The 26,634-nt window shown below is 41.4% G+C and overlaps 1 protein-coding gene across 7 annotated transcripts in view; it reads left to right on the top strand.

The window, feature by feature from the left end:
- Nucleotides 1-922: 922 nt before the first annotated feature.
- Nucleotides 923-26,634, top strand: part of IL1RL1 (interleukin 1 receptor like 1) — a 50,099-nt gene continuing 24,387 nt past the window's right edge. For 3 of the 7 annotated variants that reach the window (XM_081591464.1, XM_081591461.1, XM_081591468.1), the window contains exon 1: nucleotides 20,409-20,492. The gene's annotated coding sequence lies outside the window, so the exon portion shown is untranslated. Of the gene's footprint in view, nucleotides 1,199-5,215; nucleotides 5,379-7,193; nucleotides 7,312-20,408; nucleotides 20,493-26,634 lie in introns of those variants that run through there. The other 4 variants (XM_081591466.1, XM_081591465.1, XM_081591467.1 and 1 more) reach the window with 4 other exon arrangements.

Genomic DNA, 26,634 nt, shown 5'->3' with positions numbered 1-26,634 from the left:
AGCTGTATTAAAGGACACAAATTAATAACTTAAAAGGAACAAAAGAGCAAAAGTTGAACCATATTACATTCTAATCTATATTAGAAGATCATATTTCGTTTGAAATTTGTATGAAATAATCCAGTAGTTTTGGGTGGGGGTAGTCACTGCACTTTGTGCCATGTGGGATCTCAGTTCCCCAACCAGGGATTGCACCCATGCCCCCTGCAGTAGAAGCACCGAGTCTTAACCACTGGACTGTCAGGGAAGTCCCGCAACACTTTCAATGGCATTAAAATACACAGATACTTATATTTAGTCCAACGCTCTTACCAAAAATTGCATTTGACCTGCAGTTTGGACTGCTAATTCTACCCCCCAAATTATAGACAATAATACCAGTCAAGGGCTTCCCAAGAGGCTCAGTGGTAAAAAATCTGCCTGCCAATGCAGGAGACTCGAGTTCGATCCCTGGTTCGGGAAGATCCCCTGAAGGAGGAAATTAAACCCCATTCCAGTATTCTTGCCTGGGAAATCCCATGGACAGAGGAGCCTGGAGGGCTACAGTGCATGGGATTGCAATGAGTCGACACGACTGAGCATCTGAGCACAATACCAATCAATCATGGAACTCTTGTACTAAATTTGGATTGAATTTCCAAATTCTTTTCAACATAGTACTCCAGGGGACAATTGGCGAAGGATTAGCACTGACAACAAGTTAGAATCTCCTAGTCATTCTTAATATTCTTTAGTCTTCCCTTTTCTATTTTAACCAGCTGACCACATTACAGTGTGACACCATGTTAGGAAGATGATTTTGAGAAACTATTCTCAGGGAATTTGATGTGTGTCACTTAGTCATACATGGGTAACACTGGGTCTGGGTTACTGTTGTGAAGATGGACATGCATGGAGATCCAGGAGACAGCCCTGCATGTGTGCACACGGTAGGGACAGTGCAGGAAGCAGGGAGGCAGCAAGAAGGAGCTGGCATCAAAATGTAAGATATAGGGAACTAGAAATAGAGAACAATGCCAGGGAGGGTTTGTATAGAATGATTTAACTTTGGGTATTTAAATTGCTTGCTTCAGCCACAAACTCATCTGTAGTTGACCTTCAAAACAGGCAGAGATAAAACTTTGGGCAGAAGAAAAAACTTGTGGGATGAAGTAGTGCCTCGGGGAAGCCATCCACCAGACAGATGTGACGTCGCCAGGTAAGCCAGGCTGTGAGTGGGGACAGCAAGCCTGGGAGGGAGAGAATTTGGATGAAGAAAGGAGACACAGATATTGAGTCAGAAGTGCCCACAGGTAAATGATGGGGAGAAGAAGACAGTCAGCTAAGTGAAACACAGAGGAGAGTTTCTGGGAAGTATATGGTGGCTGAGAAGTACAAAATTCAAACACAGAGTTACCTTCTTTACTAAAGAGATTATAGAAGCAGAGTGATTAAAAGTGCCAATAGCAGTAACATCAGTAGCAGAGAATGATCTGACAAATCACTCATTGCATCTGACCACACTGGGGTTATCAGTGACCACAAGGTAAAAGCCTTGGACTTTTCTCCACCTCTCTTTCAGAAAAGCTTCTTCCAATTTTCCATTAGGCACCAATAACTCTATGGAAACCAATCTTGTAATGAACAACAATCACCTCTCCTGCTAGATGTTCAGATCTTTTCTCACATAGCCTCTTGTCAGCATTTGACATGGTTGACACTCTCCTTTCCTTAACCATTCTCTTTTTGGGGATTTTCGTGAGCAAGCCACTCTTAGTTTCTTGTTAGCTCCTTGACGGTTCTTCCAGGGACCTCTAGCCTCCTCTCCATGACTATTACATGTTCAAATTACTCAAAAATTTATGTCCATCTCTCTTTTCTTCAAGCTTCCCAGGTGGCTCAGTGGTAAAGAATCTGCCTGCCAATGCAGAAGATGAAGGTTCAATCCCTGGGTCAGGAAGATCCACTGGAGAAGGACATGGCAACCCACTCCAGTATTCTTGCCTGGGAAATCCCATGGACAGAGGAGCCTGGCAGGGCTATAGTTCATGGGGTCACAAAGTGTTGGACATAACTTATCGACTAAACAGCAGCTTTTTTCTTCACACTTTATTAAAAATTTTATTTATTTATTATTTTTGGCTGCACTGGGCCTTCATTGCTTTTGCTCAGGCTTTCTCTAGTTGTGGACACTGGGGGGCTACTCTTCCTTATAGAAGCGGGGGCTTTTCATTGCAGCAGCTTCTCTTGTTTTGGAAGACAGGCTCTAGGTGCATGGGCCTCAGTAGTTGTGGCGCATGGACTTAGCTGCTTGGTGGTATGTGGAATCTTCCTGGACCAGAGATCGAACCCGTGTCCCCTGCATTGGCAGGTGGCTTCTTATCCACTGCACCACAAGGGAAATCCTTTTTCACACTTTATATTCTCTCTGACACCATCTACATCTATACTTAAGTTGCCACTGAAATAACTCCTATGTTTATATATCCAGCCTCAATTTCCCTCAGCTCTTCACTTGACTTTCATTCAAAAGTCTCAAAGTCTCTTCCAAATTAAAACCAAATTCAAGTTACCCTCTCCTCACAAAGCAAAACAAGCAGGTCCTAATCCTCTTTCTCTGTTCCATAGCTTAACACCATCCATGCTGGTGTGCTAACTGGAAAGCTCACATGTCCCTCACATCAATTCTATTACCAAGTCCTGCTCATTTTTACCCCTTCATTACTTTTCTCCACCTCTGCTACTGTTGCCTTAGTTCAAAGTACCCTCGTCTATCACCATCTCTACTGAAATAAACGTATTGCTTATTTTGCCCATTTAAACATTACTCTCAAGCCCTCTTGTAATTCTCCCATTGAGAAGTGCAGTCCATGTTCTGGGTCCTGGAATCCGGGTGTACTGTGGGACAGCATTGCCCAATGTTACCTGACCCAGGGATTGAACCTTCATCTCCTGCATTGCAGGTGGATTCTTTACCACTGAGCCCCCGGGGAGGCTTTAAGCTGATAGACAGTAACTATCAGCTAACTATTCGCCATCAAAACACCATTGTTTTGCAGCAACAGTAACTGAGACACAGATGGATCCCATTTATCTCCACTATTTCTAATTTGTTCTTTTTTTTAAGCCTGTTTGTTTTGACCACACCCTGCAGCATGTGGGATATCAGTTCCCTGATCAGGGAGGGAAACTTTGCCCCCCCGCATGGGGAGCACAGAGTTTTAACCACTGGACCACCCCGGAAGTCCCTCTAATTTGTTCTTAACACTGCTGAACCCAAGTAATCTCCCTACTCAAAACTCTTCACCACTATATCAGAATTCTTCATCTGTGCTAGAGGACTCTACCAGGTGGCTCCACCCTCATCCTGTAGCGCACAACCTCTGCCCTGTTTTCCAGCTGCCCTTCTTTCAGTTCTTGTATTTGCTGTGCTTCTTCCTGCCATAGGACTTTGCACTATTTCCTTCGTTTGCAAACCTTTCCCCTCTACTCTTCAGCCTATTAATGGCCACTCATCCTGCAGATCACAAATCCATTGGCTTCCTCAGAAAGACCTCCCTTGACTGCTCAATTTTAGATCAAATTTCCCTGTTGTATGCTTTCAAAGATAAGATCCCTGTAGCTCTAAGCACTGCAGTACCACCAGGAATTTTGGACTTTATCCAAAGGCAGTAGTAAGTCACTGAACAATTTCTTAAGAGTAACTGAAATATTAATCTGACAGCAGGATGCAAAATATATTGAAAATGAGAAGCATAATTTTTTAAAAAACTTTTTTTGGGGGGGTTAAATATTTGATTGATAGCTGTTTCCTGCAACAGGCTGTCAGCTCTATTGGGGCAGAGACCATGTTTGTTTTGCTTTCAGTAGCAGTCTTGCTGTTTTGCCTGGGTCTTTGGTCTTTCATTCACATGACGCTGAGAGTATCATTTTGGGTGAGTGAACGAAGATTGAGGGTATATTTATGAGGCCAGTGTGTTTCCACTGTAGTCTATTGCACAGCTTTAGGGTAGCTAGACTAAAGAAACAGTTATAAATCTGTTCTTGAGGAAATCACAGTCCAGTTGGGAAAATAGGACAGGCACAGTAATACCGCTGATGCTTGAACTTCTGTTATAATTCAGATGTTATGCTCGGTGCTCTATTTTTTTTTTTTTAATAAATTTATTTATTTTAGTTGGGGGCTAATTACTTTACAATATTGTAATAGTTTTTGCCATACATTGACATGAATCAGCCATGGGTTTACATGTGTTCCCCTTCCTGGACCCCCCACCCACCTCCCTCCCCATCCCATCCCTCTGGGCCATCCCATTGCCCCGGCCCTGAGCCTTTGTCTCATGCATCTAACATGGAATGGTGTTCTGTTTGGTGCTCTATTTAAACTATGCTATTTATCTTCACAACTCCTATGAGGTGAGTATTGTTATTATTCTTATTTTGCAGATCAGAGAACAAACACTCAGGCAGGATTTGAACAAAAGACTCTTGTTCTAATAACCTGGCTAAAAATATGAGATTTTTCTTGGGAGAGAATATTTTGATACAAATAGAAGTGGGGGATAAAGTAGGTTAGACCAGATTTTCAGGCTAAGAAATTGTGAGTCTCAACACGTTTTTTTAAACAATTAAAACATACAGAGTAAGTTATCTGACCAAGAAAGAATTAAATTAGGATTGAACAACAAAAAGATATCTGGAATATTCCTGAATTATTTGGATATTAAGTAACACACTTTTATATAGTCAATGCATCAAAGAAAAAGTTACAGGAGGAATTAGACAATAACGTTGGGAATGTTATAAATAAATAAATAAAATGTTTAAAAAAGCCTTATCAGAGAAAAATATTAATAAAGAAACTAACATGAATTGAAGGTCTTCTATCATTTAACTCTCACAAGTCCCTGGAAAGGAGGTATTATTCCAGTTCTAAAACTCAGGAAACTGAGGCTTAGGCAGCCTAACAAGCCTAAGTGAGATTCCAGTCTCTGCTGTAAATCATAAACACCCTGGGAATTTTAAGCATATATACCCCTGGGCTTCGTGGTGACTCAGAGTATGAACTTCCCTGAAGGTAAGACCTGCTCTTCTGTTCTGTAGGCAAACCTACACCAGTCATTCCAGTTACTGTGGCTCAGATTCTATTCCACTATCCTTCAGTTATTAACGTTAGAATGGAGAAGATGGGAGAATTAGGGACACTACCGTTCTTACCTCTATTTGTCTTTTGCAGTTGTGTGAATCTGGCATTTCACAAACTCAAACACAGGAGGAACTTGACTTACCTGGATTCATTGTTGTATCAGCATCTAGAACAGTGTCTGGCATGTAATAGATGCTTAATACATATTTGGAAAGAATGGGTGAATGACTAAGGACACCAATGTAGGAGAAAGGTGATTATAATGTATTTATAGGTGATTCTAAATGTATTTATAAAATAAAAACATTTAACTTATTATTTTATTTATTTATTGGGAATGGAGTGTGTGTGTATGCCCATTTATATGCATATATTTGTATGACAAAATAGAAGCAGTGCTTACAGGGAAATACATAGTTCTGGTTTATAGCACTGGTGGATTATATTAGAGAGGAAAAAAGGATTGAAATCAGTGGTCTAAACATCTACATTAAGAAGATAGGAAAAGAACTAATTAAATTAAAACTTTATACTTAAAAGTAAAAAGCTGAATGTATATATTTTTAAGGTCAAGAAAATCAAGATGTCTGCCCTTTCTATTTCTATGTGATATTATCCTAGGAGCCCTAGTGAGTGTATGAAGACAATAGATAATAAATATTGGAAAGAAAAATTAACACTGCCTCTATTTTCTAAAGAAATTGAGTGTGTATGCAAAAAACACACTCAAAGGAGTCTAAAACACAAAAGTTTCTAGGGCTGATAAGTGAATTTACAAAATCATAAGATAAAAGATCAATGTATAGAAATCATTGTTTTTCTATACACTGGTAGTGAACAATTAGAAAATAAAATTTAAAAATATTATTTACAATATGCATAAAACCTCTACACTTCTAACTACAAAATGTTGCTGAGAAAAATTTGAGTAGGTATGAATACATGAAGATATGCAATATGTTAATGGATTGGAAATTTAAATAATTCTAAGATTTAAATTCCCTTCAAATTGACCTACTAATTCAGTGTAATTTCAGTCAAAATTCCTAAGACTAATTTTCCAGAAATTAGCAAGCTGATTTTATAATTTATGTGAACATGTAAAGAACCTAGAAGAGTCAGAATAGTTTCGGAGAAGAAAAAGTTAGAAGACTTATACTACCTGATTTTATACTTACTATACAGCTATGGTAATCAAGACTATATATTGTCAGAATAAAGACAGACAAATGAATGGTAAAATAGAAAATCCAGAAATAAATTCACACTGATATGGTTTCGACTTAGCACCAGAGTACTTCATTGAGAAAAAGACTCCTGAAAGAAATGGGAATAAAAAGAGCTGAAGTCAACCTAGAGTCAGGTTTTACATTTTAGTTTAAACTTTTTAGTTTAAGGTGGATTCTATGTAAAAACTAAAAACACAATACTTCTATAAAAAAAAATAGGAAAAATTCACTTCAAAACCTTGGGTTGGGCAAAGATTTTCTGAGTCGACCCAGAAAGTACTAACTTAAAAAGAATGTATTAGATTTCACCAAAATTTAAAACTTCTGCACATGAATTTTATATCAGCATTATTTATAATAGCCCATAGCAGAAACAACTCAAATGTCCGTCAACTCGTGAGAGGATAAACAAAATTTGGTCTATCCACGCAATGGAATACTATTTGGCAATAAAAAGAAATGAACTATAGATACATAGAAATACAGGAAGAACCTCAGAAACATGCCAAGTGAAAGGAGTCAGACACACAGACCATATGTTGTATGCTTCCATTGATACGAAATATCCATAGTGGGTGAATCCACAGGGGTGGATTTCAACCCCTGCCCCAGATGTAGTTGCCTAGGGTAGGCTTGGAAATGGGGGAAATGAACTCTAGATGGGCCTGAACAATCTTGTTGCGATGATGGAAATGTTCTAAATCTGAATTAGGATGATAGCTGTACAACTTGTAAACTTTATTAAAAATCATTTAATTATACACTTTAAATGAGTGAATTTTGTTGAATTAAATTACACCTCAATACAGTTTAAATAATTCAAAACTTTTGCTCATCAGAGGATAGCGTTAAGAAAATGAACAGGCAAACCACCCTCTCCTCCTCTGAGAGACCGTGAGCCAAAGACACTCTGCTGAGCCACTTCGGATTCCTGACCCTCAGGAATCACGTGAAAAAGTAAGACAGAATCTTGTTGTTTTAAATTGCTAAGTTTCGGTGGTAATTTGTTATTCAGTGAGCTATAACATTCAGGTGAGTACAGAGGAGCTCTCAGGGGTAGTGGAAATGTTCTATATCTCGGTCAAGGCATCTGCCATACAGGTTTATGTTTATCAAAAATCATAGTACTGGGCACTTAAGGTGTATGAATTTATGCAAACTGTAACTCAAGACAATATATTCTGTGTATAAAAATACGTAGGTTTAGGTCACTTCTTCCAGTGAAATAGTGCATGAAGAGGTGAACACTGGAACCAGCAGAGGTCTGGTTTCATGCTGAGAAGGAACATTACTATTGGGAAAACATACTTTGATTGTAAGCTACCATGGCAGTTTTTGTCATCTAGGCAGAGAGAGTGAGACTTGAACTTATAAGCATTCTCTGGCAGGCTACACTTGATACTGTTAGCCATCCTCAACACTGCTTAGTCACTCTGTATACAGGAGGTCCGGAGAAGGCAATGGCACCCCATTCCAGTACTCTAGCCTGGAGAATCCCATGGATGGAGGAGCCTGGTAGGGTGCAGTCCATTGAGTCGCTGAGAGTCGGACACGGCTGAGCGACTTCACTTTCACTTTTCACTTTCATGCATTGGAGAAGGAAATGGCAATCCACTCCAGTGTTCTTGCCTGGAGAATCCCAGGGATGGTGGAGCCTGGTGGGCTGCTGTCTATGGGTCGCACAGAGTCGGACACGACTGAAGCGACTTAGCAGCAGCAACAGCAGCATACAGGAGGTCTTCGGCATTAGTCAGAGTGGAGGAAAAGAGGCCAAGCATAGACTAGCTTAGACAAGACATCCATTTATTCCTCTCTCACGCAGCAGTGCATGGGTGGCAAGATGTGCTCACTGGGCATGGTGGGTGGACGGACTTCCGGAAGCCATTCAGAATCCTCAGATCCTTCCAATGCACTGCTCCATCATTCTCTGGGGGTGGTCTGCATCCTCAGGATTCGACCTGGCTCCCTGCTGATTCCACGTTGCAGCCCACCTAGAGGAGAATATACACTGTTTCCACTGATCTTGTGGTATAGATGCTTGTCACATGGAGGTTAGCCTAGAACCCTGGTACCCCTTTCTTTCTTTTTCTTTTACTACTAAATGTCCTTTTTAATTTTTTTTGAAGGCACTTTAAAAAAATTATTTATTTTTTGTTTTGACTCAGCTGGGTCTTCCTTGTAGCACTAGGGCATCTCTCTAAATTCAGAGATTAGGCTTAGTTGCCCTGCAGCTTGTGGGATTTTAGTTCCCCAACCAGGGCTCAAACCCATATCCCCTTCATTGGAAGGCAGATTCTTAACCACTGGACCACCAGGGAAGTCCCTGAAGACACATTTCATAACATTTTTTTTTTTGCTAAATATATATATATATATATATACAGCAACAAGCTCTTGCTCTGTCCATCCATCTATCCTGATCTTCCCGAGCCAGGGATCAAACTCGTGTCTTCTACATTGCAGGCTGATTCTGTACCGCTGAGCCACCTTGGATGCCAACAACTTGGTACTATCCCTTTTTTATAGATGGGGCACTTGTGACAAAATTTGGGTGACTTCCTGCAGATTAGACAGTATGAAGGTTCCTGTTGGAGCAGTGGTCCTCAGGAGAAAAGGAAGGTTGAGACAATCATCACCTTCTTTGAGTGAAGAGCTATGGCTCAGCAGCGCCATTGAGTCTGTCCTTGAATTTGTCACACGTCAACTGGTATTGTACACATCCCATCACATGACCAGGCTTCACTGTAAAATGAGGGACTCAGGTGTAGACATCCTCTACATTATCTTTTGTCTGAGATCTGTGTTCAGTTTTCTTGACGTTGACTCCTACTGAGAACTTTGAGCTAACTGACTGTTACTAAGAAGGTTATCTGATGGCATTTCAGCTGAGTTTCTAAAAGTGCAATATTGGGTTTTTGGCAGGTTGCGCCAAACAGTGTTCAAAAACCTCCTGTTTCATTTTCACAGTTGACCTTTCAGCCTCAGCTGTGAGAGGAGTGGCGCTGAGAAACTCAGACACTCTCTTAGCTCAAGTTGCCAGGTTAATGGGGACTTGGTGAAGGAGATGAGGACTTCTTTCTTGTCAGGTTCTCCAACCAACCTGGAAAGTGAACTCTTTGACTCAGAAGCTGAACATTAAAAGTTTTTCTGATCTTTACCAGTGTGATAGTACAGTGTCCTGAGACCAATTGGGATTTGGCACCCAATTCCAGTAAGTGTGTGTTTTGGGGGGGAGTGGGGGCAGACTGTTTCCGACGCCAGCAAGCAAGGCTTAGTGGCTGGGGGTCCTACTCAATTCTGACACTGTATAAACTGGAGATGGGGCTTTCCAGGTGGCTCAGACAGTAAAGAATCCACCTGCAATGTAGGAGATGCAATTTTTGATGTATCTATTTGGTATAACCTAGCCAAATAAATAAGCTTCCCAGGTGGCTCAGTGATAAAGAATCCATCTAACAATGCAGGAAATGTAGGTTCGATCCCTGGGTCGGGAAGATCCTTTGGAAGGAGGGCATGTCAATCCACTCTAGTATTCTTGTCAGGATAATCCCAGGGACAGAGGAGCCTGGTGGGCTACAGTCCATGGGGCTGCAAAGAGTCAGACACCACTGAAGCAACCATGCATGCACACACACACATAACCTGGAGATGACATCAAATTCCACAGTTTGAGGTCTCAGTTCCCAGACACCACCCCTCCACATACACACCCACTGCTAATGACAGGTTATCACCACCTGTGCTTCTGACCAACTGACGAGAGACGAGAGGTCCTAATCACTCCCTCCTTGGGGTTGATTAATTTGCTAGAGCCGCTCACAGAACTCAGAAAAATATTTTGCTTACCAGGTTACGTTTTTCTTACTCTTTGTGACCCAGTGGACTGTACCCCACCAGGCTCCTCTGTCCATGGGGTTCTCCAGGCAAGAATACTGGAATGGGTTGCCATTCCCTTCTCCAGGGGATCTTCCTGACCCAGGGATCAAACCCAAGTCTCCCACATTGCAGGCAGATTCTTTACCATCTGAGTTACTACTGATTCATACATTATATCATAATTTCTTTTTATCGAGGCTTCAAAATAAGGAGATTCTTTGTCTGAATTAGGTTAGTTGTTGTTGTCATTGTTCAGTCGCTAAGCTGTTTCTGACTCTTTGCAGCCCCATGAACTGCAACACGCTAGGCTTCCTTTTCCTGCATTATCTCCTGGAGTTTGCTCAAACTCATGTCCTTTAAGTCAGTAATGCCATCCAACCATCTCATCCTCTGTCACCGCCTTCTCCTCCTGGCCTCAATCTTTCCCAGCATCAGGGTCTTTTCCAATGAGTTGGCTCTTCGTATCAGGCAGCCAAAGTATTGGAGTTTCAGCTTCAGCATTAGTCCTTCCAGTGAATATTCAGAGTTGAATTCCATCTTATTCTTTAATATCTAATATACGACTTGGAATACAGAACATACATAATAAAAGTTTCTCTAGTAAATGGCTAGAAGCTGTATGGGAAATAACTGTCCTATTTACACATTGTCTCAAGGGTCACCTTAGCACTGATTGAGTAACTAGGATTTATGTCCATCCCTGGTCTTGGCTAAAGTGGTCTTGGACAACCAGGAATGGAAGTGTCATAACCACTGGCAATAAAGTTAAAGTACATGACAAAACTGGAGAACAGAATGTAGAAATGGTTATGCTTGATTACAGAAGTTACTGGAGGGAGAATTTGCCATGAGAAATGATAGACCACATTGTTATTACTGACCCATACATTATGTCACAATTTTTATCACGCCCTCAAAATAAGGAGATTCTTTGTCTGAATTAGGTTAGTTGTAATTTGCCTCGGATTACTAGAAGAGTTGAGTAACCTCTGGCATTTATTTGGAGGCATGTTCTTCTTGGCATCTTACATATCTCAAGGTCAAAATGCAGAACCTTGCCAACACCCTCCTTGTTGAGAATGTCTTAAAAATGTGTGTGTGTCTGTGTGTGTGTGTGTGTCTGTGTATGTGTATGTGAAATCAGGAAATAGGAGCACTCCTGATGTAAACAGAGATAGAAGTTCAGCTTTTGCTTTAGAGTATTTGTTCCTGAATCACCTTTTACTTTTTTTTGGATATCTTTGGCCTAAGGCTATATCCTTGACTTTTATTTTTGGCTGTTTCTTTTTTTTTTAATTGGAGAATAATTGCTTTACAATGTTGTGTTGGATTCTGCCATACAACAACATAAATCAGCATAAATGTACATATATCCCCTCCCTCTTGAGCCTCCCTTCCACACCCCCATCCCACCCCTCTAGGTTGTCACAGAGCACCAGGCTGAGCTCCCGGTGCTATACAGCAGCTTCCCACTAGCTATCTGTTTTACACATGATAGTGTGTATAAGTCAACCCTACTCTCTCAAGTCGTCCTACCCTCTCCTTCCCCTCATTGTGTTCATAAGTTCGTTCTCTACATCTGCATCTCTATTCCTTCCCTGCAAATAGGTTCATCTGTACCATTTTTCTAGATTCCATATATATGTGTTAATACACGATAATTTTTTTTCTCTTTATGATTTGTATATTCAGGTTTTTTTTTCTTGCTATTGTCCCCAACATTGCCAATGAGAAGCTAAATATTTTTAAACTTCCGTGACTTTTTAAAAATATATTAACAGAACACAAACTACCAAGATAAAGAGTATTTTGATATGTTTCCAAATTATCCTCTAAAAAGTTTGTATCAGTTTATACATCCACCATCTCCACATTCTTTTTGTCAGTATTAGATATTATAATATTGTAAAGCTTTTACAAATTTGATAAGTGAAAATGGTATTTGATTTAAATTTCTTAATTACTTCTGATGCATTTTATTTATTGAAAACGTCTAGTGAAGCTTCCTGAAACTTCTATACCTACTTTTTTGAACAGTTAAAAAATTAAATTATCTTTCCTGTTAGTGATTTATAACATATACTTATGTAGAATGTATATATTTAAATGTTATATATGTACATATGCTACATATATAAGCTATACATAAATTTTCAAATATTTTCCCAGGCTTTTGCTTGCTGTCTGTTTATAATATGTTCAGAGGTAATGAAATTGATTTGGCCTATGTTGTTGTTATGGTTTCTGTATTTGCTATTATGCTCAGAAAACCAATATTACTCCCACCTCATAATCAATTAAATATTTTATTCTATGTTTATAGCTTTAATTTTTTTTTACTGTTTTAATCTCTGATGCATCTGGAATTTAATTTTTTTTCATCAATTAAACTGGATTTTTCTCTTGCTTGTAATATATTTGACAATGTTGATATTAAAACATTTATAATGCTTAAGCAAATCTAAAATGGTCTTAACATCATTTATTTAAAACCTAGAGGAGTCTAGTGGGCTTCAGTCCATAGGGTCACAAAGAGTCTGACATGACTGAAGCAACTTAGCACATAGAACATATATATCTTGCATAATTATATTCACATACAGATTCTTAGGTATAGGGCTGACAGGAAATATGTGAGCATGATTAAAATGATTATCTCTATTAGGGATAATACTCAGATGTATTCAAAATTTCTTCACTGAGCATTGCTCATTATAGTCTGAAATACATGATTTTAAAATTAGTCTGGTGTCTCAATACTCTGTTGTTTGTGCTTCAGACAAAAATGCAGTGCCTGTTACCTAACTATTGCTTGTATTACACAAGTATATTTACAGATTCTTTTTTAAAATACGTCCTCAATTACAGAAGTTGGTTTCAGGAGAATTGGACAGGACATTGAAGAGAAACGCTTTAAAGTGGATGATTAAAGTGACTTCCTGGAAATGTATGTCTGTATGGTTTCTGTGAAATTAGCTTTTTTTTTTTTTCCCCTCCACAATCCTCTTTCCTTCCTGAGTCTAAATTTTTTTGGAATATTTCCTCAAAATATCTGGACTTGATCTCAGAAGATAATCTGAGAATGAATATTTACAGGTTTGGAGAATATCAGCAAATGATGACCACGTTTAAATTTTCACCAACCCCAGATAGAAGCTTCTAGATATTTAGGTTTTAGAAGATGTAGGGCCATGAAGAAAATGTTGACATTTATTTAAACAGGAGGAATGGATGAGAACAGGACCCGCAGTTGGGCTTTTCTTCTCATGTTCTTATGGAGTTACAAGGCAGGCGTTGTAACCGAGACTGCAGAGAAGAAAGGCCCGCACAAAGGGAGGGATTAAGACCTTAACCTGGCATCGGGCTTCCCAGGTGGCTCAGTGGTAAAGAATCAGCCTCCCAGTGCAGCAGACGCAGGTTTAATTCCTGGGTTGGGAAGATTCACTGGAGAAGGACATGGCAACCCACTCCAGTATTCTTGCCCAGGAAATCCCATGGACAGAGGAGCTGGGTGGGCTACAGTTCATGAGGTTGCAGAGAGTTGGACATGACTGAGCAACTAAACAACAACAAACCTACACATCAGATTTTCCTCTCACACTCTCACTGTGTGAGAAACTAAAGCATTTGCATGAGATTCTGAGGGGCAGAGGCTGCTACAGGAGACATCACATCAGGGTGAGAACATTTCAGATCAAGACAAAGATTGCCTGCTCAAAGTCACGCAACCTCTGCCAGAGACCCAGACCCAGCTCCTGCCTTCTGCCCTCCGCCCTCCCGAACCCTTGGCTGTCCTGCTGTCCTGATGTCTGCTGTCCATATGCTGTGCTCCGGCTACTCACATGTGGGTCAGCTCTCTGTCCACAGAGACCCATCCCCATGAGTCCTCTGAGATGCCCCTACTGACCAGTATTTCAGGGGCAGGATGTCTGTGATAAAACAGATTAGTTTACTTCTGATACCCAGTCAATGATCTGGTGAATATATAGAATGAGCACATAGAACAGAAGAAACTTTATCTGATTAGATGAGGGGAAGGAGTGCTTTTAAGAAGAGTAGAACGATCTCTAAGGTAGGAAGTTGCCTCTGATAAAGAAACTCCAAAGAGATACAAGACAGCAACTTCTCTACAACACAGATCACAGAAGGCCTCTTAAATAGGACTAGAAGTTGAAATTTTTGTTTTAAACTTTTTATTTTGTACTGGGGGTATAACCGATTAAAAATGTTGTGATAGTTTCAGGTGGACAGCAAAGGAACTCAGCCATATGTATACATGTATCCATTCGACCCCAAACTCCCCTCCCCTCCAGGCTGCCCCATGACACTGAGCAGAGTTCCCTGTGCTGTACAGTAGGCCCTTGTTGATTATCCATCTTAGATACAGCAGGTGTACATGTCCATCCCAAACTAACAATCCCTTCCCCCTACCCTTCCCCACTAGCAACTGTAAGAATGTTCTCTAAGTCTGTGAGTCTTTTTCTATTTCGTAAATAACTTCATTTGTATCATTTCTTTTCAGAGTCCACATATTAGGGATGCCATACGATATTTCACCTTCTCTGACTTCACTCAGGAGAAATTGAATTTTTAAATGAAAGTCATTTCATACTAGTCATTTCATTCTACCTCCTTGTTGATAGATTCACAAGGAAAATAGTGATTGACACGTTATTGTTCACTGTAAGTTACCTATTTCTGTATAACAAATGACTCTAAAATTGGGTAGCCTAAACAACACATATTTCTTGTCCCAAGTACCTTTGCAGGATAGGGATCCGAGAGTGACTTAGCTGGGTGGTTCTACTTCACAGTCTTCCATAAAGTAGTGGTCAACCTGTTGGCCAGAAGATTTCCTGCAACTAGAAGACCTTCCTCCAGGGTCACTCATGTGGGTCATTGGCAAGAAGCTCTGGTTCCTCTCCATGTGAACACTCCTGGGGAGGCTCCACATGTGGCTTCTCTGAGACACAGTGACTCCAGAGAGACAACCAAGATGGCAGCCACATGCTCTTCATAACCTGATCTTGGAGGTGGCATGTGATGGCTTACCCCATGTTTTATTGGTCACACTGACAGTGTGAGAGAGGACTCTGCAAGGGTGTGAACAACAAGAGGAAGGGGTCCCTGGGGGCCCTCCTGAAGCCCGGCTGTCACACTGACTTAAGGTATTTTTTTATTGGTACCTCACAATTTATAGCTACTCAGCTGCTCATCCTTTAGTTTAAACGTCTCAAGTCTGGCAGGGGACACATAAACACTGAACCTTGTTAAAATGTGGAGGGAGATAAACATCTTTGATAAAAGCCATTGAGTAAACATTTTCAATTCTTTGGCTGTTGTTTATTTTTTTGGAGAAGAAGAATATGAATATATGAGTATTCTTTTACAAGTGGTTGACCAGTTTTCCCAGCACCACTTATTAAAGAGATTGTCTTTTCTCCATTGTATATTCTTGCCTCCTTTGTCGAAGATAAGGTGTCCATAGGTGCATGGGTTTATCTCTGGGCTTTCTATTTTGTTCCATTGATCTATATTTCTATCTTTGTGCCAGTACCATACTGTCTTGATGACTGTGGCTTTGTAGTAGAGCCTGAAATCAGGCAGGTTGATTCCTCCAGTTCCATTCTTCTTCCTCAAGATTGCTTTGGCTATTCGAGGTTTCTTATATTTCCATACAAATTGTGAGATGATTTGTTCTAGTTCTGTGAAAAATACCATTGGTAGCTTGATAGGGATTGCATTGAATCTATAGATTGCTTTGGGTAGTATACTCATTTTCACTATATTAATTCTTCCAATCCATTATACAGAGTGAAGTAAGCCAGAAAGAAAAACAACAATACAGTATACTAATGCATATATATGGAATTTGAAAGATGGTAACGATAACCCTGTATGTGAGACAGAATAAGAGACACAGATGCATAGAACAATTTTATGGACTCTGAGGGAGAAGGTGAGGGTGGGACGTTCTGGGAGAATAGCATTGAAACATGTATATTATCATATGTGAAACAGAACACCATTCCATGTTCGATGCATGAGACAAAGGCTCAGGGCCGGGGCAATGGGATGACCCAGAGGGATGGGATGGGGAGGGAGGTGGGTGGGGGGTCCAGGAAGGGGAACACATGTAAACTCATGGCTGATCCATGTCAATGTATGGCAAAAACTATTACAATATTGTAAAGTAATTAGCCCCCAACTAAAATAAATAAATTTATTAAAAAAATATATATATGAGTATATGTGTGTCTGTTTGTGTGTTGGAGGGAGAGGGGAGAGAGACGTGGGGAGAGACAGAGAGAGGGAGAGGGTGAGAAAGAGAGAATGTAAAAAAACGTGATTTTTCAGATCAAATTTTTCTTCCAGTTGGTGTATGTGCATGCGTGCTAAGTCATTCAGTCGTGTGGACGTCAGTAGTTGCAGCACATGGGCTCAGTAGCCGTGGTTTCCCGGCTCTAGAGCACAGGCTCCATAGTTGTGGCACACAGGTTTCGTTGCTCTGTGGCCCACGGGATCTTCCCAGACCAGGGATTGAACCCTTGTCTCCTGCAATGTCAGACAGATCCTTTACCACTGAGCCACCAGGGAAGCTCTGATTTTTGACATTTAAAAGCTCCTTTTGGTTTGGGTAAGGAGCTAAGATGTCGTGTCCATGTGGACAAAATCCACATGCAAACATAAATAAGCTCTTGCACATGTGTGCACACGCACACACACACACACACAAAAAAAACACTTTTTGGCTCTTCCAGCCGCACCAGTCAGTTCTCATTTCAAATGAAAAAGCTTGGCCAATTTCCTTTCACGTCATTGAATGGTGAATCATCACAGATGTCTTGTGCCCCCTTAGAGAAGCATAGCCTTCCATCAGTTCTGGGGCAGTTTTGTTTAGGAGACTCACCTCCAGGGGATGCAGTCATTTTTAGAGGCTGTGGCTTGAGGTGCCAAGTCAGGTCTTCAGGTCTAGGGGTGAGATCCTCAAGGGAACAGTCTGTGGCCCTTCCCAGGCTCACCCACTCTCTCCCTGCCAGTTGGGTACATCAGCAAGTGTCTCTAGATTCTACATTCTGCAGAGACCTTGCAGATACAGAGAGAAAAAGAAACCTCCTGAAGCTACTCACAGCTGCTGAGGCCCCTCTATCTTTCATCAAACGTTTCCTTCTTTATTACAAAACCTGATGGACCTTGATAGATGTTGGCCTCCCTGAACTTCACAAAATGTCTTGAGCTGGTAATGGAAACATTGAAGATGCCATTAATCATCCTGATAGCAGTCAAGTATGTCAGTGCCAGTGCTGAGAAGTTCTTTGAAAGACATTCCACAGCAGAGTTGACCACTGTTTCTAGATCTGTTCTGCTATCTTAACATCCACATGATGATAAGGGATATCAAGAGATCTAGATTTAGGGTAAACCATAACTTCACTATGCCAGAAAGGTTTTTTTAAATTCCACTCTTGAACAAAGACCATGTCATAGCTTCTCAGTGTACTGCACTGTACTTAGTCATTCAGTCGTGTCTGACTCTTTGAGACCCCATGGACTGTAGCCCGCCAGGCTCCTCTGTCTATACCCTGCTCTAATTTTTAAAAACATCCAGACTGTTGCAAATTTTTAATTTAAACTCAAATTTTTTCAGGTTTGTAAAATGCTACCTTCCCCTCAGATGGTGCTAGAGGTAAAGAAACTGCCTGCCAATTCCGGAAACATAAGAGACTCAGGTTCAATCCCTGGGTCAGGAAGATCCCCTGGAGAAGGGCATGGCAACCCACTCCAGTATTCTTGACTGGAGAATCCCACGGACAGAGGAGCCTGGCAGGCTATAGTCCATGGGGTCGCAAAGAGTTGGACATGATTGAAGTGACTTAGCATGCATGCATGCACCTTCCCCTCATCCTCCTTTTTTGGGTAAAGATTAAGTTTCTTGAGGTCAGGAATGAGTTTCATCCTGACCTCAAATCTCTCAATGCCCCACACAATGCTGGGTACATCAATAAATACTGCTTGGTTTCTTGCTTAAGTGCATTTTCTCTAAATCTCTAGCTGTGAAGAAGAAGTGATAAATGACTCTGTGTAAAAGTAGATTTCTCTGTGCCATTTTTCTAAACTCCATATATATATACATACATTAATATGCTATATTTGTTTTTGTCTTTCTGACTTCCTTCACTCTGTATGACGCAGTCATAGAGAACAAATGCATGGACACCAAGGGGGGAATGGAGGGTGGGATGAATTGGGAGATCAGGATTGACATAAATACACTACTGATGCTATGTATAAAATAGGTAACTCATGGGAATTTACTGTATAGCCCAGGGAACTCTGCTCAGTGCTCTGTAGTGACCTAAATGGGAAGGAAATCCAAAAAAGAATGATGTATGTATAGGTATAGCTGATTCACTTTGTTATACAGTAGAAACTAATGCGAGATTATAAAGCAACTATACTCCAATAAAAATTCTTTAAAAAGTGGGCTCCATATAAAGATTGTGCAGTAAATAACTGGATTCTACAGTAGATTTTCATCTTTTATGTATGGTGATCATAGGGAAGAAGAAAAGAAGATTTGATTCCTTTGGTGAAACTGGGGTCTTGAAGAAACTTGAAAAAAAATTGAAGTTTTTTAAGCAAAATTTTGGTGAATTAATTATATGGGAGGGCAGAAAGCCACCAGTGTTCATTAATATGGCTGATATTAGATTATTCATTTACTATTGACACTAGTCAATCCTAAAGGAAATTAGCCCTGAATATTCATTGCAAGGACTGATGCTGAAGCTGAAGCTCCAATACTTTGGTCACCTGATGTGAAGAGCCAACTCATTGGAAAAGACCCTGATGTTGGGAAAGATTGAGGGCAGGAAGAGAAGGCAGCTGCAGAGGATAAGATAGTTAGATAGCATCACTGACTGAATAGACATGAATTTGAGCAAACTCTGGGAGATAGTGAAGGCCAGGAAAGCCTGGAGGGCTGCAGTCCATGGGATCACAAAGAGTGAGACCCAAGTTACTGACTAAACAACAATTGATAGTAATACCCACTTGTGTATTTGGGCAAATTGGGGAATTTGCCCAAAGTGACACAGTCAGTGAGAGAAAAACCCTCTGGATCTAAAGCTCCTGCTCTTTCTACTGTATTAGAGAGTCCTTGGCAGAGGGTACATCCTGATCATTTGCAAGTCACCAACAGTTTGAATGGAGAAGGGAAAAGCTACCCACTCCAGTATTCTGGCCTGGAGAATTCCATGGGCTGTAAGAAAAAGAATCACATTGGGGCTTCCCTGGTATCTAGTGGTTAGGAGTCCACCCTGAGATGAGGGGGACACTAGTACGATCCCTGGCCCAGGAAGATGCCACATTCTCCAGAGCAACTAAGCTCCTGTGCCACAAATATCGAACCTGCGCTCTAGAGCCCAGGAGCTGAAACTACTGAAGCCCATGTGTCCTAGAGCCCGTGCTCCACAACTAGAGAAGCCACCGTGATGAGAAGCCTGAGGACTGCAATGAGAGCAGCCCCTGCTCACTGCAACTAGAGAAATGCCCAAGTAGCAGTAAAGACCCAGCACAGCCAAAAAATATATAATAATAAAATCACATAGAGGATTAAAGTCAGTTTATTCGGAATTCTCACGGAAAGAGTCCAGTTACAGAGGCTTTTGATTTTGTCTATTGCCCTGAGTAAGGTCTGAGCATCCAGTAAGCCTCTGAGGAGTGCAGGGGTCAGCATGTGCAGAGATCCCTGTGCACAGAACCTGGGTCACGCTTAGGCATCCAATAGTATCGGAGTTTTCAAAACATAGACATTGTGGCATCAACAGTTAAACCTCCTGCAGAGACATACACTGTTGTTCTTAGAGTCATAGTTTCAGCTGTCAACTGACTGTCAGGGCACTGAGTGACCTGCCACCTAGATAAAGTCAGGAGGTTTTGCTGAAAAAGTTACCCACAAGGAAGGTAAAATAGAGCTAAGAGGAAATGTGACCCCTCTGCAGAGCTACCGTTACAACTGAAAGTGCAGCTTCATCAGAGATCTTTCAAATAGAGCACATGGTGCAAACTGAAGTCAGTATTTGTTAACAGAGCAGCTCATCAGCAACCTGGTTCCTGTCTCTTAACTGATAAGGACAATGGAAGGCTTCAAAAGAAATGTGACTATTGAATGTAGCACAGAGCTGTTAGAGAACTGGTCTTTCGAGTTAGCAAACTCTGTTGGTAGGAAGTTGAGGAAGAAAGAGCTCACCAGCCAGATGGTAAGTGCCTTTCCTTGGGGCATTTTGCAAAAATGCTTTGATCTCAAAGGGAATGGAATTTGAACACAAAAATTTAGGTTGAAAATAATCATTGCCCTTGATTTTCTGTTTATGAAAAAGGTAGTCTTACCAATGGGAAAACCAAGGTACAGAGTGATGAAGTCCCTTAAAGTCTTGTTTGTATTACATGGAACTTTGGCCTCATGTGAGTGCTAAGTCACTTCAGTCATATCCGACTCTTTGTGATGTTTTATGGACTGTAGCCTGCCAGGCTCCTCTGTCCATGGGATTCTCCAGGAAAGAATACTGGATTGGGTTTGCTATGCCCTCCTCCAGGGGATCTTCCTGACCCAGGGATCAAACCCTCGTCTCTTACATTGCCAGCGTTGGCAGGTGGGCTCTTTACTGCTAGCACCAAATGGGAAGCCATTGGCCTGCTGTATTGGAAAAGAAATGCAAGAGGGTGGGTTTGGCGGGGTGGGGTGGGGGGGTCTTGTGGTATATAGTACATGCAGAGTGCTCATATTCCAGAATTGTTCTTGCTGGAATCCGCTGAAATTCAGAAATGGAATCTGCTCAGATGGTGGAGAAGGGAAAAAAGCTTGGGAAGAAAGGAGCTCCTGGGTAGGGGTAGGGGTGGGGGGATGGGGAATGTGGTGTGTGGAAGGGGAGAAGGAAATAGGATGGAAAAAGAGAGTGATGTGTTTCCGGAGGAGGGCTGCTGGGGGCCCGTCGTTTGAGGGGAGTGGTGAGTAGGGAGGAATAACTGACTCAAACCCATGTCTGGCATGGGCACCTCTGGTTGATGGCTCCATTCCTCTCCTCTCTGAAGGCTCTCAACAAAGTGTGCAGGGGCAAATGTGGCAGAGCTGGTCCCTAAAGGTGTACCCACTGTGTGTCAGGTGTGGAGAAGAGGGAGGTATGCATATTCATGTGCCATATTCAACGACATATTCATGTGTCATTGTCCCCAAAGTCTCAGTATGGACCTTGTCATCCCATTCCTCCCATTCCTGTGTACAGTATGTGAGAGAAAGCTCCGACACCCACAGAACCACATTTAAACTCTGCTCTTACTCTTATGGATGACTCTAGACCATTCATCTCATCTCTTTAATTCTTGTATTGTTGACTTATAAAGCCAGCATATTAGTACTAACGTCAGGCTCAGAGGGTGGTGTCTAAAGATGAAATGGACGTAAAGTCATAGGTGGCTCAGTCAGTAAAGAATCTGCCTGCAGTGCAGGAGAGCCAGGTTAGATCCCTGGGTCAAGAAGATCCCCTGGAGAATGAAATGACAACCCATCCCAGTATTCTTGCCCAGGAAATCCCATGGACAGAGGAGCCTGGCAGTCTACAGTCCATGGGGTCGCAAGAGTTAGACACGACTTAGCGACTAGACCACCACCTAGCTAACATCAAATGCCTAATAATGTCAGCCCTCATCGTCATCATTATTTTCTTACTTTTCCTATTTGGGAATCTTCACCTCTGTGCTCTACTGGTGGCCCACTGTGGCTGCTGCTTTGAATCACAGAATCCCCAACAGGAAGGAGAGTTCTCTCTGCTCTTGAACAGGATGTGTAGGTGAGGAGCTTGATCCTTTTATATTTGGATACATGGACCAGTAGCTCAAAAACATCGAGGATGTCTTTGGTTTTCAGATTCCTGCTTTTCCAGTAGGAGAACTCTTCATCTACATCCTTCAAAATATTTGTCCTATGATTATGAGGGTCTACATTTCTCTGCTTGCCCTTCCACACTTTCCAGTTTTTTGCGAGTATGGAGAAAGATGGGGCTTACCAAGTGGCTCAGTGGTAAAGAATCCACCTGCCAATGCAGGAAACCGGGTTCAATCCCAGGGTCAGGAAGATCCCCGGGAGAAGGAAATGGCAAACCACTCCAGTATTCTTGCCTGGAGAAACTCATGGACAGAGGAGCCTGGCGGGCTACAGTCCATGGGGTCTCAAAGAGACAGACACGACTCAGTGACTAACAACAAGAGCACAATTCTCAATACTTCTGCAGTGATTTACACACAAAGGTTCAAACTGATCTGTGAAGGAAAGATGAATACCTCTCTCCAGGGAAGTTTTCCAGGGAAGGTGAGCAGCTTTTCTCTTGTGTACCTTCAAGGTCTATCTGCTTGCACTCTGGAAGATCTCCTCCAGTCTGATGGGTTTAATTTCATCTATACAGTCATGTATCCCAAATTTATATACATCTGGATGTAGATCTCTAACCTACATGTGTCTCTTGAAATTCAGCAGCAAATAGCTTATTGGTGCCTTGACATCTCCAGCTGTATGTCAAAGAGGTATGCCTGGTTGTATATGTCCCATACTGAGGGACTTTCACTCCAAACCCTGTCCCATGTCCAGGCTCCATCTTAGTAATTAGCAGAAAAATTATATGGTCAAATTTCGTGCTAAGTCGCTTCAGTCGTGTCCGACTCTTTGTGACACTATGGACCATAGCCCGCCAGGCTCCTCTGTCCATGGGATTCTCCAGGCAAGAATATTGGAGTGGTTGCCAAACCCTCCTCCAGGGGAATCTTCCTTGACCTAGGGATAGAACCCGAGACTCCTGCATTGGCAGGCAAGTTCTTTACCACTAGCATCCCTGGGAAGCCCCCTATGGCCAAATTAGTTTAGATTAATTCTGAAAATGAAGAGTAATTCTGAGAATTCTTTAAAAGAGGATAATCTACCCTTGCAGTCAGCAGGCATTGGAAGATTTCTGCTTAACTTGGCAGAATTATGGCTGCTCAATATCTTGGATTTAGTTATTTACTGGAAGCTCTTGCCTTTCATGTTTTGTCTTGCTAAGTTTTGCTACTATACTTTTACACTGGATGGTATCATAGTGGTTAGAGGCCAGAATGGCTTAGTTTTCTATAGAGAAGGGGCTTAAAGGAAATTAGGGCTATTTATTTTATTTCATCTCCCTGTCTCAATCATAAGAAGGAAAGATTTACCACGGTAATCTCTCTTTTTAGTTGAGATTGGGGGAAAAAAAACGTGTTTTTGAGGTTCAGCAAGTCTGGTTTCAACCCCAGCCGCAACTGTGTGAGCTTGGTCAAATTATTTAACCAATCTCATCCTTGGGTTTTTATTTTAATCTGTAAAATTTTAATGCTGCTGATGATAAGTACTATGCAATATTGTACTTTCAATGCAAGGACTTAATTGTTGAATAATTGAATTATTTTATAGTGATAGCCTTTATTTATCACAATGCTGCTAAGTCGCATCAGTCGTGTCCGACTCTGTGCGACCCCATAGACGGCAGCCTACCAGGCTCCCCCGTCCCTGGGATTCTCCAGGCAAGAGTACTGGAGTGGGTTGCCATTTCCTTCTCCAGGGCATGAAAGTGAAAAGTGAAAGTGGAGTCGCTCAGTCGTGTCCGACTCAGTGACCCCATGGACTGCAGCCCGCCAGGCTCCTCCTTTCATGGGATTTTCCAGGCAAGAGTACTGGAGTAGGGTGCCATTGCCTTCTCCGTTTATCACAACAGCTAGACTTTATTAAATGCTTCTGCAAGATATCATGGGTGTGCTATTGAAACTCTAACTGAAGACTTATTGAAAACTAGGAAATCAAGATAACCATGGCCTAGTCTGAATGAATAAATGCCTAAACTTAATTTAAAAATTTTAAGATGTTTTAGGATACAAAATGTAAGTTTGTATTCAAATGTAAGCATGTTTAAGGTAGTATTATTTTGTTTGTCAAAATGTTACCTAGAGGTTACAGTGTCCTGGGCGCTGTTCCAAGCTTGCCTGTTCCTGATTCTGTGGAGCAGATTCTCGGTGCCAAAATCCATATGATCTTAACAACTAAGTCAAGAATAGCGGCAAGCAGATCTAATTCCTTGAAGTGATGTCAGCATCTTGTGGTGAATCTCCCAGCAGTGATAAGACTTTTCCTCTCTCCCTCTGAGACCACATGACTGATACTGGTGCAGGAGATGCCTGTCCCAAAAACACTGCCAGCCACAGGGAGGCAAGGAGTGATGGTGTTGTCAACTGGCTCCAAAAATCCACTAGAACTTTTCTTGGGCAACACCTCCTCTTTTAACCTTCATCATATCGCAGCAAAATAATATAGCGGTTAGGAATCTAGCCTTTGGGGCCAACCTGCTTGGGTTCAAATTCTGGCTCCATCCCTTAGCAAAACATAACTGGTATCATTTGCTTACCCTCTTGGTGTCTCAGGACTTCCCTGGTGGATCAGACAGTAAAGAATCTGCCTGCAATGCCAGAGACCCACGTTTGATCCCTGGGTTGGAAAGATCCCCTGGATAAGGGTAGTCCCTTATCCAGCAACCCACTCCAGTATTCTTGCCTGGATAATACCATGGAGAGAGAAGCCTGGTGGGCTACAGTCCATGAAGTTACAACGAGTCGGACACAACTGAACAACTAACACTTGGTGTCTCACTGTCCTTGTCTATAAAACAGCTGTAATAATAATAGTGCTTGCTTCGCTGGGTGGTTGTGAGAATGAAGGTGCTAATACATGTAAGTCATTGAGAATCGTATGTGACATACAGTGAATTCTAGAGAAGCCTTAGCTTTGATTAGTATATTATTTTGCTGGTCTGGAATCAGTCCCAGAATCCTTCTGGGATGTGATGAGTTTTGAAAGTAAGTCAAATTTACTCATGACTGAGTCACACCAGTTATGTGGAGCTAAAGGCAAATTTGCAGCAAACATTTGTTTGACATGGAACCCAAGAGTTGAGGGTTATGGTTTTCCATGTCATTCCCCTTAAGGCAGTCTTATGACTTCCCTCTTTCTATGAACTCCTTAGAAAAACTTGCCTTTCCCGTCTAAGATCCCTGTAGGGACTTGAATCTGAGAATCTGGAATCCATGTTTGGATGAGACTATGTTAGTTCTGGACCTTAAACAGTACTTTTGCAAAATCCCTTAGAGTCTGTTTGCTTCCCATCTCTTGCCCCCATTTGCTTTTGAAATTCTCTCAGCACCAAAGCTGCTATAACTGGCTGAGCCTTCCTCACTAGAATCTGCCAAAGGAAGTATCAAGGAGTATCTGGATGGGCAGTCATAGAGTTCCCGGATTTCCAATTCATTTGAACTCAAAGTGTAATAATATCGGAGCCACAAACACCAAGCATTAGCTTGAGTAACTGATGCTAAAATGAGATAAGATCTGATTACTTCTTCCAAAGGATTATTCACTGTTGTCCTTAAATATTTACATACCAGGGTCAAGAGTTCTTGGTATACAGTGAGCCAGCACTTTTGAAAGAGTCATGGATTTTGGCTCAAGATGAAATTTTAGGGTGGGTGGAGGGGGTGTGTGGAAGGATGTCTCTTATCTCCCTTTTAAAATAAAAGAGGGAATTTGTGCTTGTGAGGAGTGGGTAGGAAGAAGCCACAAGAACTAGAAAGTCTTCACGACTCAAGTCACTGACTTGAAGTTCTTCTGCCCTTCACTTTGGGTAAGCATCCCTTACTTAACTAAAGTTCGTAGTAAAAACGTTTCCATACATGTAAGGAGAAAAGTACCAACAATTCATGTTTAGAGGAAATGTGCTATCCTGAAATATATTAAGGGTTATTGTAGTCAGTCATCCTATATTTGTCAGTTTCTTTATTGGTTCCATCCTTCTGACTTTTTAAGAAAAAAATATATAGCTGTTATCCTTTTGTTCAAAGAAAAAAATGTAATTGTTTTTCATAGATCTTCAACTTGTCTTAGAAAGCCTTTGGTGGATCTTGGGGAAAAACAGGACGAGAGACATGTTTTTGAGGGTTTGGTGTAGTGTCAAGGGCAATAATCTGATGACCATTTTACCCATCTCTTTCTTATAATCCTTAGGAAATATGGGATGACAGTTTGCCTGTGTTCTTGGGGGAAGAAGGGGATCATGTGAACGCACAGCCAGTTGCCAGCCTGTGTGGATGTTTGTGGTTTTATGTCAGCGTTTATAATACTGTGTTGTCTACTTGAATTTTATGATTTTCTTTTTTTTTTTCAAAAATAGAAACTTAGTTTCTTTCCTCTTAATTTAGCTTCATTCATGAGACAGTGAAACAGCACGGCCATCATAAAGTCTGCATGGCCCCAAGGTTCAGTATTCAATGATGTGTGTCTGAAGTTAGCTCATATAC

The sequence above is a fragment of the Giraffa tippelskirchi genome, chromosome 4, assembly GCF_054371585.1.
Source record: "Giraffa tippelskirchi isolate mGirTip1 chromosome 4, T2T-mGirTip1v1.2.pri, whole genome shotgun sequence".
In the NCBI taxonomy this organism is placed as follows: domain Eukaryota; kingdom Metazoa; phylum Chordata; class Mammalia; order Artiodactyla; family Giraffidae; genus Giraffa; species Giraffa tippelskirchi.
Note: the sequence above shows the minus strand (reverse complement) of the source record. Positions and strands in the feature narration are given on the sequence as shown.